The sequence below is a fragment of the Nicotiana tomentosiformis genome, chromosome 8 (assembly GCF_000390325.3).
Source record: "Nicotiana tomentosiformis chromosome 8, ASM39032v3, whole genome shotgun sequence".
In the NCBI taxonomy this organism is placed as follows: domain Eukaryota; kingdom Viridiplantae; phylum Streptophyta; class Magnoliopsida; order Solanales; family Solanaceae; genus Nicotiana; species Nicotiana tomentosiformis.
This window is the reverse complement of record NC_090819.1, coordinates 40,286,532-40,307,667: the sequence shown is the minus strand read 5'-3', so window position 1 is coordinate 40,307,667 and position 21,136 is coordinate 40,286,532. Positions and strand designations below refer to the sequence as shown.

Below are 21,136 nucleotides of genomic sequence, written 5' to 3'. Positions count from 1 at the left end.
ATCTGCCGAGCAATGTCGACAACCTCATCAAAGGTAGCACCCAAAACCGGCTCCCTGGTCATGAGCAACTGTAGCTGATAAGTGAGGCCATCAATAAACCTCATGATCCTCTCTCTATCCGTGGGAACCAACCATATAGCATGACGGGCCAACTCAGAGAATCGCATCTCATACTGTATCATAGACATATCTCCCTGGCGAAGCCACTCAAACTGTCTGCGCAGCTCCTCTCTGCGAGATCGAGGCACGAACTTCTCCAAAAAGACCATAGAGAACTGCTTCCAAGTAAGGGGTGCTGCGCCATAGGCCTACGCCTCTCGTAAGTCTCCCACCATCTGAGTGCAGCCCCAGAAAACTGAAAGGTAGTGAATGAGACCCCACAAGTCTCCAAAATACCAGCAGTACGGAGTATCCTCTGACACCTGTCCAAAAGGTCCTGAGCATCCTCTCTCTCTGTGCCACTGAAAGGTGGTGGCTGAAGTTTCCCAAACCTCTCCAACCTACGCTGATCATCCTCAGGCATAGCAGGAACCACATAATCCTGAGCAACAGCAACCGACTAGGCTGGTGGTAGCTCCAATGTCTGAAGTCCCTGAATAACCTGCTCGGGTGTGCGAGCGATGGGAATCTGAGTGCCTCCCTTGGCCTGAGAAATGGCTGCGGCCATCGAAATAGAGACCGCCTGAGCAAGGCCAGTACACGCTGTCAGAATCTGAGCTAGGACCTCCTGAAGGCCTAGAATCACAATAGGCACAAGTAGTGCCTGAGCTGGTGCATCAACAACTGGAACTTGGTCATGATCTAGGACAACCGGTGTATCTGCAGGTACTACCCCAGCTGCTGTACGGGCTGCACCTCTGCCCCTACTACGACCTCTACCACGGCCTCGGCCTCTCGCGGCCCTGAGTGGTGGTACTGGTAGCTGGCCCTCCTGACCGGTAGCATGAGTCCTCACCATCTGTGAGAGAATGAAACAACAGATGTTTAGTTACTAGAATCAACAGATTTGCACGACAAGAATTCAAGAATGTGGAGTTTCCTAAAGGTTCTGCATCCTCCTGAAGATAAGTGGAGACATCTCCGCACCGATCCGCAAGACTCTACTAAACCCGCTCATGACTCGTGAGACCTATGTAACCTAGGCTCTGATACCAATCTGTCACGACCCAAACTAACCTCTGTCGTGATGGCGCCTTTCGTGGAACTAGGCAAGCTGACTCATTTTCAAAACATACCGATATTTTCATTTCAAAGAAAATTTCAAGGTTATTTAACATAAAACCTCCATTTAAAGAGTTCAAATCAAAGAAAAACAGAAGTGCGGAAAAGAAAAGCCCGACATCGGGGTGTCACTAGTCATGAGCATCTACTACAATCTGTCTAACAATATCAAGGCTAACTCAGCCTGGAAAATAGCTAAATACAACTAGAGGAAGATAAGAGAGAGAAGAGCACGGGCTGCGATCGCCAAACAGCTACCTTACTATCTCCAAGAAAACCTGCAACCAGAACACTCAATAACCACTACCGTGTCCAGCTACACCTGAATCTGCACACAAGGTGCAGGGAGTAATGTGAGTACGCCAACTCAGTAAGTAACAACAATAAATAAAGACTGAGCAGTAGTGACGAGCAATAAAGCATATAACGTTCATATCATGAAATCTCAGTAAAGTACAACATGCTTTAAAAATCAGTGTTTGAATCAAATCACCTCGTTTAAACCAGGTTCCAGTAAGAATCATTTAAAGATAATTTTTCCAACAGTTTTTCAAACAAAGGCTCAATGCAAAGGTGAGCAAAAATGATGAAATTATAAACAGCCCCTCGGGCAAAACATCATTCATATACAGCCCCTCGGGTAAAACATCATTCATATACAGCCCCTCGGGCAAACCTCACAGTCACTCGTGCCACTCGGGCATACCTCACAATCACTCTTGCCCCTCGGGCATACCTCACAATCACTCATGCCTCCAAGCCACTCAGCACTCGGCACTCGCACTCAGTAGGTACCTGCGCTTACTGGGGGTTTGTACAGACTCCGGAGGGGCTCCTTCAGCCCAAGCACTATAATCTGCACGGACAACTCACGTGCCAAAATAATAAAGTATGCTGCAGGCGGGCAGCCCCGATCCACACTCATCCTCACAAATCAGGCCCTTGGCCTCACTCAGTCATAAATATGTTGCAGGCGAGCAGCCCCGATCCACACTCATCCTCACAAATCAGGCCCTCGGCCTCTCTCAGTCATAAACCTCTCAAGCCACTCGGGCATTTCAGTAAAATAGGGCATTCGGCCCAAAACAACATTTATATGCATCAAAATAGAGTCATAAAACTGAGTTATGCAGTAAACAAGTATAAACATGACTGAGTATAGATTTTCAATCGAAAACAGCGAGAGGATGGTAAGAAACAACCCCTAAGGGTCCAAATAGCATTGGCGCAAGGCCCAAACATGGCATTCAGCCCAATTTACAGAAATTCTTTCCAAAACATATAAGTATCAAATGGTTTCAACAAAGTATGCAACTTTACAGTTGCTACCGGGACGGACCAAGTCACAATTCCCCAACAGTGCACGCCCACACACCTGTCACCTATCATGGGCGTCACTTCAAAATAGTAGAATGATACAAAATCTGGGGTTTCATACCCTCAGGACTAGATTTACAATCGTTACTTACCTCAAACCGCGAAATTCTTATTCTGCAATGTCCTTTCCTCGTGAAATGGTCTCTAAATGCCTCGAATCTAGTCATAAATAATTCGTTTCAGTCAATAAAATTCATTGGAATTAATTCCACAAGATAAAAATGATTTTCCATAAAAATCTGAAAATTAGCTCAAAACTCGCCCTTGGGGCCCATGTCTCGGAACTCGACAAAAGTTACAAAATCCGGAAGCCCATTCAACCACGAGTCTAACCATACCAAATTTACCAAAATCCGACCCCAACTCGACCCTCAAATCTTCAATTTAAACTAAGAGGATTTTCAAATTTTCCCAACTCAATTCACCAATTAAATGATAAAAACAACCATGGATTCGGGTAATTTAACCAATATTGAGTTAAGAACTCTTACCCCGTTGTTTCCTATGAAAATCACCCAAAATAGCCTCACTTCCGAGCTCCAAATCGCCAAAAACTGATTTTCAGAACTTAAACTCACTGCCCAGACCTTTCTTCTTCGCGAACGCGGTCAGTGCCTCGCGTTCGCGAAGCACAAAATTCCTGTGCCTCAATGCCTTCTACACGAACGCGTTCAACCCATCGCGAATGCGATGCTTCGTTCCCTCTCACTACGCGAACGCGACACCCCCTTACGCGAACGCGTAGACCAATTGCCTGGGGTATTCGGTTGCTTCCTCTCTTCTTCGCAAACGCGTAACACCTCTCGCGTTTGCGATGCACACCCAGTCCACCCTTCGCAAACGTGAAGAGCAAATATGCCAGCCTCTCAATTCCTCTTTGCAAACGCGAGGCTCTACTCGCGAACGCGATGAAGGAAACCAGATGGTGCATAAGAAAAATTCCAGCAGAGTTCCAAGTCCAAAATCCAACCCGTTAACCATCCGAAACTCACCCGATCCCCTCGGGACCTCAACCAAATATACCAACAAGTCCTAAAACATCATACAAACTTAGTCGAACCCTCAAATCACCTCAAACAACACTAAAACCATGAATTACACCCCAATTCAAGCCTAATGAACTTTAAAATTTCTAATTTCTACAAATAACTCCGGAACCTATCAAATCACATCCGATTGGCCTCAAATTTTGCACACAATTCATAAATGACATAATAGAGTATTTCAATTTTCAGAATTGGATTCCGACCCCGATATCAAAAAGTCAACCCCCGATCAAACTTCTCAAAAATTAAACTTTCGGCATTTTAAGCCTAATTCCTCTACGGACTTCCAAATAATATTCTGGACACGCTCCTAATCCCAAAATAACTATACGGAGCTATTGGAATTATCAGAATTCAAATCCGAGATCGTTTACACATAGGTCCATATCCGGTCCACTTTTCTAACTCAATTTTTCAATTATGAGACTAAGTGTCTCATTTTACTCCGAGTTCCTCCCGGACCCGAACCAACTAACCCGATATAACATAATATAGCTGAATAACATAAAAGAAGTAGAAATGGGAAAACCGGGACTATAACTCCCAAAATGACCGGCCGGATCATTACACCCGACCTTTATGGTATTTATCTACTCTTATAGGCTTGTAGATAGATGTCATCTATATGGATACTTGTATGGCCTTGTCGGCCTATGTTTTGAGTATATAAAGTATCCTGCCGACCTTATAGGCCCGTATGTCATATGTATAAGTCGGTACATCATGTTGGGTCATCCTATGTCGAGTATTTTCTCATGTTGTATTCTGGTTATCTCACGGCAGCCTTTCCGGCTCATTTACCTTTGATAGTATGATACGAAATATACGTTACGTGGTACTTGGTTGAGTAAGGTACCGGGTGCCCGTTGCGGCCCATCGGTTTGGGTCGTGATAGTTTGACTCCTAATTTATGGTCTACGAAAACAGAAGACTGAGGGTGTAAGGCATCTCTCGAGTCCCGTGGTTCTAACACGATCACTTCTACTGACTAATGTCCGGCTTAAACCAACTCTTGACTATTCTTGTATTTTATTGATTATGATTTGCCTATTACCACTTAATTAATTATTGTATTTTATTAATTGTGTTCACCAAGATGCGGTATGCACACAAGGTATTCTTCTTTGAAGTTGGATGTTAAACCAAGGTACGAAAATGTAGACATGGTTAAAACATAATTATTTTAAATTTTAAAGGAATCAAGATGCAAGAATGCGCACATGATCCTCCAATTTTAATCTTAAAAGGCCTAAACTCCAGTTACTATCATAACAACTTAATTAAATGTTATTCTTGACTATATCCAAAGATCCACACAGAAACCCAATTATTTAGCAAATTTGGGTCTTGACCCGAACCACTGTAACATTTGTCCCGACCCAAACTCCCTTCGTATAACGTCGTGACGGCACCTAGTCTCTACGACTAGGTAAGCCTAACAAATTGCGAAAATATAACAAAAACAAAAGTAAAACTTGGTAACTAACAACAGTGGATAACTGAATAACTAGTAACAATGCCGCTCGACATGTACAATAACCAATACTCTATAATACACAGTCTTCCCAAAACCTGAAACATCGTAAGTCACAAGCTACAGAAGGAAACTAGTATCTCTATACACCAGAGTCTAACAAAAGAAATACGAAAAGTAAATGTCATGGGAGAGAATAGAGGGGGACTCCGAGGTCTACGGACGCGACATATGTACCTTGATGTCTCCGTACACCAGCAAGCACTCTCAGCTAATATCGGGGCTGTTAAGTAGTACCTGGAACTGCACACAACAACATGTGCATAAGAGTACCATGAGTACACCACAACAGTACCCAGCAAGTGCCAAGCCTAACCTCGGTCGAGTAGTGACGAGGTCAGGTCAGGCCCACTGGTATATAATAAATAAATAGGAGAATGTACTATATAGTAAGAGACTAGAATTTAAACAAAGAGAACATAGCAAAGAAGCAACGCAGAACACACAGGGGTAAACGGCAGGGGATCTCCCGAGATACCGTCTCATAGTTCCAAAATAAATATACAGGGAGAACTACCGAGGAACCGCCTCGTAGTCTCAAAAGTAAATGTGCAGGGAGAACTCCTGAGGAATCGCCTTGTAGTATCAAAAGTAAATATACAGGGAGAAATCCCGAGGAACCGCCTCGTAGTCTCAAAAGTAAATGTGCAGGGAGAACCCCTGAGGAATCGCCTCGTAGTCTCAAAAGGGAGAACTCCCGAGGAACCGCCTCATAGTCTCAAAGGTAAATGTGCAGGGTGAACTCCCGAGGAACCGCCTCATAGTCTCAAAAGTAAACACACAGCTCAACCGATAAATACCATAGTTAACAGCAAGAATTTTACAGTTAAGGCTGATAAAGAACAAGGAAAAATAGGAAATCAACTAGCCATGCTTCACAGAGTTCAAATAAGCAGTTAAAGTATGTAGACATGCGATATTAGACTAAATAGGATAACTACGCATATTGGGATAACTCAATTAAGAATGAAAAACAGACTAATACTTATTTAAACGGTATAACTCCAATTAAAGGAAACAAATCGCTACTCAGTAAAAAAAAATCAGATTTGTCAACAAATAGCCTGTGTACGTACTCGTCACCTAACGTACACGGAGCTCACATATCACAACAGTACCAAAATCCTAAGGGGATCTCCCCCACACAAGGTTAAGCAAGCCACTTACCTCGAACCAAGCTCAATCAATCGGTAACAATGCCTTTTCCACGAATCTCCGACTCCGAATGGCCCAAATCTAGCCAAAATCAAATTCATACCATAAATACAACTATAAGAAATTAATCTAATTAATGAAATCAAAGCTAAAGAAAAAAATTAGAAAATCACCCCAAAAATTCTCCCCGGGCCAATGTCTCGGAATCGGGTAAAAGTCACAAAATACGAACATCCATTCACTCACGAGTCTAACCATACAAGAATTACTCGAATCCGACCTCAAATATCCTTCCAAAACTCGAAATTTTAGTCTATGAAGTTTCTACCATTTTTTTCCCAAATTTCCAACTCAAATCCCTAATTAGATGATGAAAATAGCAATAAATTCATGAAATATAGTCCAATCCGAGTTAGAACCACTTACCCCAACAATCTCCTTGAAGAAATCTCGAAACATCGCCTCACACCGAGCTCTCAAACTCCCAAAATAGAAATGGGTAATCAACCCTCGAATTCCTCTTTTCTGCCCAGTAAACTCGCTTCTGTGAGCCTTCAACCGCAGCTGCGGGAAATCCATCGCAGGTGCGAAAATCAGTAAAGGGGCTGGGACCGCATCTGCGGAAAGGGGGCCACACGTGCGTGTGCGCGCCTGCGGAACACTGCCCGCTTCTGCGGTCATTCACCGCGCATGCGGTTCCTATAACGCATCTGCAGGCATCGCAGATGCGGAAATTCCCTTGCACTTGCGATCCCTGGACACGCCTCCAATCTCCGCTTCTGCGCTTTGTGCACCGCACGTGCGATCTCGCACCTGCGGTCGAACATAGTCGAGCCCTCAAACCATATCAAACAACGTTAAAATTACGAATCATCCTCCGATTCAAACTAAAAGAACTTGAAACTTCCAAATCCGACAGCCGATGCCGAAACCAACCAAACCACGTCCGATTGACCCCAAATTTTGAGCACAGGTCATAATCAACCCTACGGACCTACTCCAACTTTCGGAATAGGAATCCGACCCTGATATCAAAAAGTCCACTACCGGTCAAAATCTCTAAAAATTTAACTTTCGCCATTTCAAGACTATATCAGCTACAGACCTCCAAAACACAATCCGGACATGCCCCTAAGTCCAAAATCACCCAACGGAGCTAACGGAACTGACGTAACTTCATTCCGGAGTCGTCTTCACACAGTTCCAACTACGGTCCATATCTTAAGGCTTAAACCTCCATTTAGGGACTAAGTGTCCCAAAACACTCAAAAACCAAAACGAGGCCTCCCGGCCAGTCACAATAGCAGAAATAGATACGGGAGAAGCAGTTAATAGGAGATCGGGGCTATAACTTTCAAAACGACCGGCCGGGTCATTACATCCTTCCCCTCTTAAAATAATCATTCGTCCTCGAACGAGCATAAAGACATACCTGAAGTGGTGAAAAGATGAGGATAACGGTTGCGCATACCATGCTCGGTCTCCCAAATCGTCTCCTCGATCGGCTGACCCCTCCATTGAACCTTTACTGAAGCAATGTTCTTTGACCTTAGCTTTTTGACCTGCCTGTCCAAAATAGCCACTGGCTCCTCAACATAAGATAGATCCTTGTCCAACTGGACTGAGCTGAAATCCAAAACATGAGCTGGATCACCGTGATACTTTCGGAGCATAGAAACGTGGAATACCGTATGAACTCCTGCTAGGCTGGGAGGTAAGGCAACCTCATAGGAACCTCCCCAACATGATGCAACACCTCAAAAGGACCAATGTACCTCGAGCTCAGCTTGCCCTTCTTTCTGAATATCTGAATAGTGTGCTCGGACTGTCCGTCCGTCTGAGGGTGAAATTATGTGCTCAGCTCCACTCTAATACCCCACTCATGTTGTACGGCTCTCCAGAACCGTGATGTAAACTGCATACCCCAATCAAAGATAATAGATACCAGTACGCCATGAAGCCTGACGATCTCACGGATGTAGATTCAAGCTAGCTGCTCGGAAGAATATGTAGTCATCACAGGAATGAAATGAGCTGACTTGGTCAGCCTATCCATAATCACCCAAACCGCATCAAAACTCTGCTGAGTCCGTGGGAGTCCAATAACGAAATCCATAGTGATCCGCTCCCATTTCCACTCCGGAATCTCTAACTTCTGAAGCAACCCACCCGGTCGTTGATGCTCATACTTAACCTGCTGGAAATTTAGGCACCGAGCCACATACTCCACTATGTCCTTCTTCATCCTCCTCCACAAGTAATGCTACCTCAAGTCCTGATACATCTTCGCGGCACCCAGATGAATAGAGTACCGCGAGCTATGAGCCTCCTGGAGAATCAACTCACGTAAACCATCTACATTAGGCACACATAGCCTACCCTATATCCTCAATACGCCATCATCCCCAATAGTGACCTCCTTAGCATAATCGTGTTGAACTGTGTCCTTAAGGGAAAGCAGGTGGGGGTCATCATACTGATGCTCCCTGATACGATCATAAAGAGAAGACTGAGAGACCACACAAGCCAACACTCGACTCGACTCAGAAATATCCAATCTCACAAACTTGCTAGCTAAGGCCTGAACATCCAATGCTAAGGGTCTCTCTACTGCTGGAAGATATGCTAAACACCCCAAACTCTCCACCCGACAACTCAAAGCATCGGCCACCACATTGGCCTTTCCCGGGTGGTACAAAATTGTGATATCATAATCCTTAAGTAGCTCCAACTACCTCTGCTAAAGCAAGTTAAGATCCTTTTGCTTGAACAGATGCTGCAAACTCCGATGATTGGTGTAAATATCACAAGGAACACCGTACAAATAGTACCGCCAAATATTCAGGGCATGAACAATAGCTTCTAACTCACGATCGTGGACAGGATAGTTCTTCTCATGCACCTTCAGCTGTCTGGAAGCGTAGGCAATCACCCTACTACCCTGCATAAACACCGTACGAGACCAATCCGCGATGCATCACAATATACAGTATAAGACCCCAAACTTGTAGGTAATACCAATACTGGGGCTGTAGTCAAAGTTGTCTTGAGCTTCTGAAAGCTCTCCTCACACTCCTCTGTCCACCTGAACGGAGCACCCTTCTGGGTCATCCTAGTCATAGGTGCTGCAATAGATGAGAATCCCTCTACAAAACGATGGTAATACCCTGCCAAACCAAAATAATTCCGGATCTCCGTAACTGATGATGGTTTAGGCCAACTCTGCACTGCTTCCGCCTTCTTCGAATCCACCTGGATCCCATCACTCGATACTACATGACCCAAGAATGCCACTGAGTCTAGCTAGAACTCACACTTTGAGAATTTTGCATATAACCTCTTTTCTCTCAGGGTCTGAAGCATAGTTATCAGGTGCTGCTCATGATCCTCCCGAGTCAGGGAGTACACCAGAATGTCGTCAATAAACACAACGACGAATGAGTCAAGATAGGGTCATAGCACACTGTGCATCAAGTGCATAAAAGCTGATGGGGCATTGGTCAGCCCAAATGACATCACAAGGAACTCGTAGTGACCATACCGAGTCCTAAAAGCAGTCTTCGAGATATCTGGCTCCGAAATCTTCAGCTGATGATAGCCTGAAAATAAGTCAATCTTGGAAAACACCCTGGCACCCTATAGCTGATCAAATAAATCATCAATATGAGGCAATGGATACTTGTACTTCACTGTAACTTTGTTCAACTGGCAATAATCAATACACATCCGCATAGAACCATCCTTCTTCTTCACAAATAAGACATGAGCACCTCAAGGTGACACACTGGAGCGAATGAAGCCCTTTTATCAAGCAATTCTTGTAACTATTCCTTCAACTCCTTCAACTCAGGAGGAGCCATACAATACTAAAGGAATAGAGATAGGCTGAGTGCCCGGCAACAAATCAATATCTCTATCGGGCGGCATGCCCGGAAGATCAGCTGGAAAGTCCCTCACTACTGGGACAGACTCAACTGTAGGGGTATCAATACTGACATCTCTCACATAAGCTAGATACATGTCACACCCCTTCTCAACCATTCGTTGAGCTTTAAGAAATGAAATAACTCTGCTGGGAGTATACTCTAAGGTACCTCTCCACTCAAATCGCGGTAAACCTGGCATAGCCAGCGTCACAGTACTAGTGTAACAATCAAGAATAGCATAATGGGGCAACAACCAGTCCATGCCCAAGATAACATCAAAGTCTACCATGCTGAGTAATAATAAATCGGCTCTGGTCTCAAAACCACTAAGAGCAATCAAACACGACCGATACACGCTATCCATAATAAAAGAATCTCCCACAGGAGTAGACACATAAACAGGGGAACTCAAAGAATCCCGAGATATGCCCAAATATAGGGAAAAATAAGAGGACACATAGGAATATGTAGAGCCTGGGTCAAATAATACCGACGCATCTCTATGACAGATCAGAACAATATCTGTAATGGCAGAGTCAGAAGCAACTGCCTCTGTACAAGCCGGAAGAGCATAATATCTGGCCTGACCTCCAACTCTAGGGCGACCTCGAACTCCCCGACCTCCACCTCGAGCTGGCTGAGGAGGTGGGGCGGTAGCTAGTGCTGGAATCATAGCCTGAGGACCCGATGGAGCACGTGGTGGCTGAGAAGTCTGTGGAGTGCACCCCTGCTAAATCTGGGGCAATCCCTCACCATATGGCGAGTGTCGCCATACTCAAAATAAGCTCTTGGAGAGCATGACTGTTGTGACTGGCTCGGGCCAGGTCTGCTTGACTGGCTGCTAAAAGCACCCCGAGCAAGAGGCATACTAGATGCTGGCGGTACATAATAAGGCTCCTGGGGCCTAGAAGGGACCGGAATACAACTTACGGCTGGAAGAGCTGAATGAATGGGGCGACTCCCATAACCCCTACCATGGCGAGCTGCTGGGGCACGAACACCAGAATTAAAACCAGTCTCTCGAGACCTCTTGGCCTCTCTCTCCTCTCTATCCCGAGGGAGTATGCCCTCCAATCTCCTATCAATACTCATAACCTGTTAGTAAGAAATATCCATCTCTAGCTCCCTGACCATACTAATCCTGATACTGGGGTGGAGTCCCTCAATAAACCGACGAACCCTCTCTCGAACTGTGGAAACCAAGACCGGTTCATGTCGGGCCAAATCACTGAAGTGGACTGCAAACTCTGACACAGTCATAGTACCCTGGTGCAGCTACTCAAACTCCGCGTGCCATGAGTCCCTGAGGCTCTGAGGGACATACTCTATCAAAAACATGTCCGAAAACTGAGTCCATGTAAATGAAGCTGCCTTATCCGGACTACTCAACTCATAAGCACGCCACCACTGATAGGCTGCTCCTCTAAGCTGAAAGGTGGTAAAAGAAACCCCACTCGTCTCCGTTACGCCCATAGTACGTAGAATACGATGACACTCCTAAGAAAACCTAAGCATCATCAGTAGCCAATCCGCTGAAGGTAGGTGGGTGGTACTTTTTGTACCTCTCAAGTCTGAGCTGCTCCGCCTCAGAAGCGATTGTCCTAGTCTCATGCTGAACCGGAGCTACCGGCTGCATAGGGATGAACTCTGGGGCCTAGTCAACCTGGACCCTCTGCTCAGGAGTGCAGGATGCGGGAGTCTGTACCTCTCCCCCGGCCTGAGATGTGGCAGGAGCAAGTGGAATCAATCTATCCTGAGCTAAGGTGCTGAACATGCTCAGAAACTGGGCTAGAGTCTCCTAGAGGGCTGGTGCAGCAACAGATATCTCATGTGTCTGCCATCCAGCTGGAGCTACTGGGGGCTCCTCTGTAGCAGCTCGTGCAGGTGCTCTAGCTGCACCGCGTGGAAGTCCCCGGCCTCTACCCCGACCCCGGCCTCTCGCGGCTGGTCATCAGATCCGCATGTACGTGTGAGAGAACAGAATACAGAAGTTTAGAATTTTGATATCAACAAATTTCGCACGACAAGGAATTAAAGAAGTATAATTTTTCCTAACAGTTCCATAGCCTGCCGAAGATAAGTCTAGACGTCTTCGTACCGATCCGCGAGACTCTAATAAACCGGCTTATGACTCACGACACCTATGAATCTAGAGCTATGATACCAACTTGTCACAACCCAAACTCCCTCTGTATAATGTCGTAACGGCACCTAGTCTCTACGACTAGGTAAGCCTAACAAATTGTGGAAATATAACAAAAATGAAAGTAAACCTTGGCAATTAACAACAGTGGATAACTAAATAACTAATAACAATGCCGCTCGCCATGTACATAACCAATACTCTATAATACACAGTCTTCCCAAAACCCGAAACATCGTAAGTTACAAGCTACAAAAGGAAACTAGTATCTCTATACACCAGAGTCTAACAAAATAAGTACGGAAGGTAAATGTCATAGGAGACAATAGAGGGGGACTCCAAGGTCTGCGGATACGGCAGATGTACCTTGATGTCTCCGTACACCAGCAAACACTCTCAGCTAATAGCGAGGCTGATAAGTAGTACCTAGATCTGCACACAAAAATATGTGCAGAAGACTAACATGAGTATACCACAACGGTACCCAGTAAGTGCCAAGCCTAACCTTGGTCGAGTAGTGACGAGGTCAGGTCAGGCCCACTGGTATATAATAAATAAATAGGAGAATGTACTATATAGTAAGAGACTAGAATTTAAACAAAGAGAACATAGCAAAGTAGCAACGCAGAACACACAAGGGTAAACGGCAGGGGATCTCCCGAGATACCGTCTCATAGTCCGAAAATAAATATACAGGGAGAACTCCCGAGAAACCGCCTCGTAGTCTCAAAAGTAAATATACAGGGAGAACTCCTGATGAACCGCCTCGTAGTCTCAAAAGTAAATGTGCAGGGAGAACTCCCGAGGAACCGCCTCGTAGTCTCAAAAGTAAATATACAGGGAGAACTCCCGAGAAACCGCCTCGTAGTCTCAAAAGTAAATGTGAAGGGAAAACTCCCGAGGAACCGCCTCATAGTCTCAAAAGTAAACACACAGCTCAACCGATAAATACCATAGTTAACAACAAGAATTTTACAGTTAAGGCTGATAAAGAACAAGGAAAAATAGGAAATCAACTAGGCATGCTTCACAGAGTTCAAATAAGCAGTTAAAGCACGTAGACAGGCAATATTAGACTAAACAGGATGACTACACATATTGGGATAACTCAATTAAGAATGAAAACTAGACTACTACTACTACTTATTCAAACAGTATAACTCAAATTAAAGGAAACAAATTGCTACTCAGTAAAATAAATCAGATTTTTCAACAAATAGCACGTGTACATACTCGTCACCTCACGTAAACGGTGCTCACATATCACAACAGTACCAAAATCCTAAGGGGATCTCCACCACACAAGTTTAGGAAAGCCACTTACCTCGAACCAAGCTCAATCAATCGGTAACAATAACTTTTCCACGAATACCCGACTCTGAATGGCCCAAATCTAGCCAAAATCAAATGCATACCATAAATACAACTATAAGAAATTAATCTAATTCATGAAATCAAAGCTAAAGCAAGAAATTAGAAAATCGCCCCAAAACGTCTCCCCGGGCCCACATCTCGGAATCGGGTGAAAGTCACAAAATACGAACACCCATTCACTCACGAGTCTAACCATATAAGAATTACTACCTCAAATCACCTTCCAAAACACAAAATTTTAGTCTATGAAGTTTCTACCATTTTCCCACAAATTTCCAACTCAAATCCCTAATTAGATGATGAAAATAGCAATAGATTCATGAAATATAGTCCAATCCGAGTTAGAACCACTTACCCCAAAAATATCCATGAAGAAATCTCGAAAACTCGCCTCACATCGAGCTCTCAAACTCCCAAAATCGAAATGGGTCATCAACCCTCGAATTTCTCTTTTCTACCCAGTAAACTCGCTTCTGCGAGCCTTCCACCGCACCTGCGGTACCGCATCTGCATCTGCAGGTGCGAAAATCACTAAAGGGGGTTGGGACTGCATCTGCGGCAAGGGTGCCGCACCTACATGTGCGGAGCTCTGTCAGCTTCTGCGGTCATTCATCGTGCATGCGGTTCCTATAACGCATCTACGGGCATCATAGATGCGGAAATTCCCTCGCACCTGCGATCCCTGGCCACACCTCCAATCTCCGCTTCTGTGCTTTGTGCGTCGCACGTGCGATCCCTCGGCTGCGGTCTCCCCACCGCAGGTGCGAAAACACCAGATGCCTGAAGACTTCAGCAATAACACCAACCCAACCTTTGATCCGTTAAGCACCCGAAACTTACCCGAGACTCCCGGGACCTCAACCAAACATACCAACCAATCCTAAAATACCATACGAACATAGTCGAGCCTTCAAACCACATTAAACAACGTTAAAATCACGAATCATCTTCCGATTCAAACTAAAAGAAATTAAAACTTCCAAATCCGACAACCGATGTCGAAACCAACCAAACCACGTCCGATTGACCCTAAATATTGCACACAGGTCATAATCAACCCTGCGAAGTCGATCCTGAATCACCTTCACCATATCCAGGGCATCCTTAACCAAGTCTATACCCAATAATCTAGCCTCGCCCAGCTCGAACCAACCCACTGTGGACCGACACCGCTTACCATACAGAGCCTCATACGGTGTCATCTGGATGCTCGACTGATAAATGTTGTTGTAGGAAAATTCTGCAAGTGGCAAGAACTGATCCCATGACCCTCCAAACTCTATCACACACGCACGAAGCATATCCTCTAATATCTGAATAGTGCGCTCGGAATGCCCATCCGTCTGAGGGTGAAATGTTGTGTTCAGCTCCACTCTAGTACCCGAATCATGTTGTATGGCTCTCCAAAACCGTGATGTAAACTGCGTACCCCGGTCAGAGATAATAGATACCGGTACGCCATGAAGCCTGACGATCTCATGGATGTAGATTCGAGCCAGTTGCTCGGAAAAATACGTAGTCATCACGGGAATGAAATAAGCTGGCTTGGTCAGCCTATCCACAATCACCCAAACCGCATCAAACCTCTGCTGAGTCCGTGGGAGTACAATAACGAAATCCATAGTGACCTGCTCCCATTTCCACTCCGAAATCTCTAACTTCTGAAGCAATCCACTCGGTCGTTGATGCTCATACTTCACCTGCTAGCAATTTAGGCACTAAGCCACACACTCCACTATGTCTTTCTTCATCCTCCTATACCAGTAATGCTACCTCAAGTCCTGATATATCTTCTCGGCAGACGGATGAATAGAGTACCACGAGCTATGAACCTCCTAAAGAATCAACTCATGCAAACCATCTACATTAGGCACACATAGCCTGCCCTGCATCCTCAATATGCCATCATCCCTAATAGTGACCTTCTTAGCATCACCGTGCTGAACCGTGTCCTTAAGGATAAGCAGGTGGGGGTTATCATACTGACGCTCCCTGATACGATCATAAAGAGAAGACCGAGAGACCACACAAGCTAACACTTGACTCGGCTCAGAAATATCCTATCTCACAAACTGGTTGGCTAAGGCCTGAACATCCAATGCTAAGGGTCTCTCTACTGCAAGAAGATATGCTAAACTCCCCAAACTCTCCGCCCGGCGACTCAAAGCATCGGCCACCACATTGGCGCCTTTCCTGGGTGGTACAAAATGGTAATATCATAATCCTTAAGTAGCTCCAACCACCTCCGCTGACGCAAGTTAAGATCATATGTGCAGCCGACCACTCACGGCTCTAGCAGGGGGCACGGGTGCCTGTTCATCATATCTGCATGTACATGTCCTCTATGAGAGAATAGAATACATAAGTTTAGAATTTTGATGTCAAAATATTTCACACGACAAGGAATCAAAAAATTATAAATTTTCCTAATAGTTCCATAGCCTCCCGAAGATAAGTACAAACATCTCTGTACCGATCCAAGAGACTCTAATAAACCGGCTTGTGACTCACGACACCTATGAACCTAAAGCTCTGATACCAACTTGTCACGACCCAAACTCCTTTCGTATAACGTCGTGACAGCACCTAGTCTCTATGACTAGCTAAGCCTAACAAATTGCGAAAATATAAAGAAAAACGAAAGTAAAACTTGGCAACTAACAACAGTGGATAATTGAATAACTAGTAACAATGCCGCTCGGCATGTACAATAACCAATACTCTATAATACACAGTCTTCCCAAAACCCGGAACATCGTAAGTCACAAGCTACAGAAGGAAACTAGTATCTCTATACACCAGAGTCTAACAAAATAAGTACGGAAGGTAAATGTCAAAGGGGAAAATAGAGGGGGACTTCGAGGTCTGCGGACGCGGCAGATGTACCTTGAAGTCTCCGTACAGCAGCAAGCACTCTCAGCTAATAGCGGGGTTGTTAAGTATTACTTGGATCTGCACACAAAATCATGTACAGAAGAGTAGCATGAGTATACCACAACGGTACCCAGTAAGTGCCAAGCCTAACCTCGGTCGAGTAGTGACGAGGTCACATCAGTCCCACTGGTATATAATAAATAAAGCAGGAGAATGTTCAATATAATAAGAGACTAGAATTTAGGCAAAAAGAACATAGCAAAGTAGCAACGAAGAACAGACAGGGGTAAATAGCAGGGGATCTCCCGATATACCGTCTCGTAGTCCCAACATAAATATACAGGGAGAACTCTCGAGGAACCGCCTCGTAGGCTCAAAAGTAAATGTGCAGGGAGAACTCCCGAGGAACCACCTCGTAGTCTCAAAAGTAAATATACAGGGAGAACTCCCGAGGAACCGCCTCGTAGTCTTAAAAGTAAATGTGCAAGGAGAACTTCCGAGAAACCGCCTCGTAATCTCAAAAGTAAATGTACAAAGAGAACTCCCGAGGAACCGCCTCGTAGTCTCAAAAGTAAACACACAGCTCAACCGATAAATACCATAGTTAACAGCAAGAATTTTACAGTTAAGGCTAATAAAGAACAAGGAAAAATAGGAAATTAACTAGGCATGCTTCACAGAGTTCAAATAAGCAGTTAAAGCACGAAGACATGTGATATTAGACTAAACAGGATAACTACGCATATTGGGATAACTCAATTAAGAATGAAAAACAGACTAATACATATTTAAATGGTATAACTCAAATTAAAGGAAACAAATTGCTACTCGGTAAAATAAATTGATTTTTCAACAAATAGCTCATATACGTACTCGTCACCTCACGTACACGGTGCTCACATATCACAACAGTACCAAAATCCTAGGGGGATCTCCCCCACACAAGGTTAGGAAAGCCACTTACCTCGAACTAAGCTTAATCAATCGGTAACAATGGCTTTTTCACGAATATCCGACTCCGAATGGCCCAAATCTAGCCAAAATCAAATTCATACCATAAAGGCATAAATAAAACTATAAGAAATTAATCTAATATTGTAAATCAAAGCTAAAGCAAGAAATTAGAAAATAGCCCCAAAAAGTCTCCCAGGGCCCACGTCTTGGAATCGGGTAAAAGTCACAAAATACGAACACTCATTCACTCACGAGTCTAACCATACAAGACTTACTCGTATACGACCTCAAATCACATTCCAAAACTCGAAATTTTAGTCTATAAAGTTTCTACCATTTTCCCCAAATTTCCAACTCAAATCCCTAATTAGATGATGAAAATAGCAATAGATTCATGAAATATAGTCCAATCCGAGTTAGAACCACCTACCCTAACAATCTCCTTGAAGAAATCTCAAAAAATCGCCTCACACGGAGCTCTCAAACTCCCAAAATCGAAATGGGTAATCAACCCTCGAATTTCTCTTTTCTGCCTAGTAAACTCGCTTCTGCGAGCCTTCAACCGCACCTGCGGGAAATCCATTGCAGGTGCGAAAATCACTAAAGGGGGTTGGGACCGCATCTGCGGCAAGGGGGCCGCACCTACGTGTACGCGCCTGCGGAGCACTGTCCGCTTCTGCGGTCATTCGCCGCGCCTGCTGTTCCTATAACTCATCTACGGGCATCGGAGATGCGAAAATTCCCTCGCACCTGCGATCCCTGGCCACACCTCCAATCTCCGCTTCTGCACTTTGTGCGCCGCATGTGCAATCCCGCACCTGCAGTATCCCCGCCGCACATGCAAAAACACCAGATGCCTGAAGACTTCAGCAACAACACCAACCCAACTTTTGATCCGTTAAGCATCCAAAACTCACCCGAGGCCCCCGGGACCTTAATCAAACATACCAACCAATCCTAAAATACCATACGAACATAGTCGAGCCCTCAAACCATATCAAACAACGCTAAAATCACGAATCATCCTCCGATTCAAACCTAAAGAACTTGAAACTTCCAAATCCGACAACCGATGCCGAAACCAACCAAACCATGTCCGATTGACCCCAAATTTTGCACACATGTCATAATCAACCCTATGGACCTTCTCCAACTTTCGGAATTGGTATCCGACCCCGATATCAAAAAGTCCACTACCGGTCAAAATCTCCAAAATTTTGACTTTCGCCATTTCAAGCCTAAATCAGCTACAGACCTCCAAAACATAATTCGGACACGTCCCTAAGTCTAAAATTACCCAATGGAGCTAACGGAACTGATGGAACTCCATTCCGAAGTTTTCTTCACACAGTTCCGACTATGGACCATATCATAAGGCTTAAACCTCTATTTAGGGACTAAGTGTCCCAAAATACTCCAAAAACTAAAATGAAACCTCTCGGGAAGTCACAATAGCAGAAATAGATATGGGAGAAGCAGTTAACAGGGGATCGGGGCTATAACTCTCAAAACGACCGGCTGGGTCGTTACAACATTAATGTGAAAGAATTCATGCGCCTAATGACATCCTTTGTAACCAAACTGATATTCATTATCCCATCTAAACTTATTTCTTTCTATTCCAATTACTAAATAAGCTATAGAGCAATATTCTATCCCAAACATATTAAATTAAATAGTTCCAATTTATTTTTAAGCAAATATCACAACCTAAAATACATGAAACAAAAAACTTCATAAAAATAGATAAATTGGTCACAATGGCTACAAAAGGCATGATTAACACAAAGACATGAAAATGTTAAAAAATTTTAAAGAAAATGTTTTTTTCATAATGTATATCCAACTAACAAAGTAGTGTAAATACAAATGGTAACATTGAAAAATGGACAAAACTTAGCAGTGGCAGAAATCACTCGGCACATAATTCTTTTTTTTATATATATATATTATTATTTCAGTTTTCCTAAAATGGCTTATGTATGTTTCATAGTAAATTCAACTTGTGCTTATTTCATTGAGCATCATAAACAGAAACTTAACCAACTATCTAAATCAGTAAATTTTCCTAAGATTTTTATTTAGATACTACAATAAAATAATACTTTATCCCCTAACAAGAGAAATATGTAATCCAGAACAATGAATTAATCACTTATTAAAGCAAAATTAAGGCATCTTCATGCTTAAAAATAAACAATAAATATGAAATTAACACTCATTTAAACACTGACAAAAGTGTACTATTGGCATAGAATAAAGTAAAGAACAAGGAAAAGAACCTTTATGGACAAAGTGAAAGGAAATAGAATCTTCCGAGCAAACACAGTTTCAACCGGAAAATTACTAAACCACGACCAAAGAACTCCGAAGGACGACCTCGACTCGCCGATGACTGATGAGGAGTAAGGATGATGAAGTGTCTATCGAATTTTCTTCTTTTTTCGTGTTGTGGCTGTGTTTTTTTTAGCTTTTACTAGCTGCCAGTTTTTTTTTTTCAAAATAATTCCTCTCCAATCTCCTCTTTTTAATATGAGGAAAATCATCTTATATAACAAAGTTGGTTGGATGGTTGGCATGATCATGCACGTGAGAATAGGAGAGGAAAAGTTGGTTAGAGTTAGTGGTTTTAGGGATAAGGAGCAGTGGAGGGGATCACGGGGTAATAGAGGAAAGAGGACGTGAGGAGTGCTGGGAAAAGTGGAGAAGTTAGCTAAATTAAAAATCTGATTTTTATCTCTTTTGACGTTAACTTCACTTTGTTTTTTTTTAATTTAAAAGATAAATTAATATAAGAAGATTAACCAACCTGTCTTACAATATAGGAAAATTAAATATTTACATGTACTTTAAATGATACTAGAAAGATTCTATAGCTTACTTATTAAAATTCTAATTAAAAGAAATCATTATATATATATATATATATATATATATATATATATATATATATATATATAAAGAATGCGACTATTTTTATAGTTTTTTTTAATAAAACCTATTAAGAGTAAGATAAAAGTTTAAAATATTAAGATTAGACCTAAAATAAATATTTATACTAAAATAGTATAGAATTTAGGTGTGGTTAAAAATTAGGTGTTCACAGCGTGAGTTAGGCACACGGGTGGAGTTGAGTACAATATTTCACCCTCAGACGGACGGACAGTCTGAGCGCACTATTCAGATATTGGAGGATATGCTTTGTGCATGTGTGATGGAGTTTGAGGGTTCTTGGGATCAGTTCTTGCCGCTTGCGGAGTTTGCCTATAACAACAGCTACAAGTCGAGAATTCAGATGGCTCCGTATGAGGCTTTGTATCAGAGGCAGTGTCGGTCTTCGGTGGGTTGGTTTGAGCCGGGAGAGGCTAGGCTATTGGGTACAGACTTGGTTCATGATACTTTGGAAAAGGTTAAATTGATTCAAGATCGGCTTCGCACAGCCCAATCGATACAGAAGAGTTATGCGGATTGGAAGGTTTGCGACATTGCACTCATGGTTGAAAAGCGGGTCTTGCTCCGGGTTTTATCCATG

At 43.5% G+C, this 21,136-nt stretch overlaps 1 long non-coding RNA gene across 1 annotated transcript; it reads right to left on the bottom strand.

Moving 5' to 3' along the window:
• Positions 1-5,175: 5,175 nt before the first annotated feature.
• Positions 5,176-20,251, bottom strand: LOC138896640 (uncharacterized). Its single transcript, XR_011410018.1, has 2 exons — positions 19,887-20,251; positions 5,176-5,421 (listed from the first exon to the last, which is right to left on the bottom strand). It is a non-coding gene; the product is annotated as an uncharacterized lncRNA (long non-coding RNA).
• Positions 20,252-21,136: the final 885 nt, after the last annotated feature.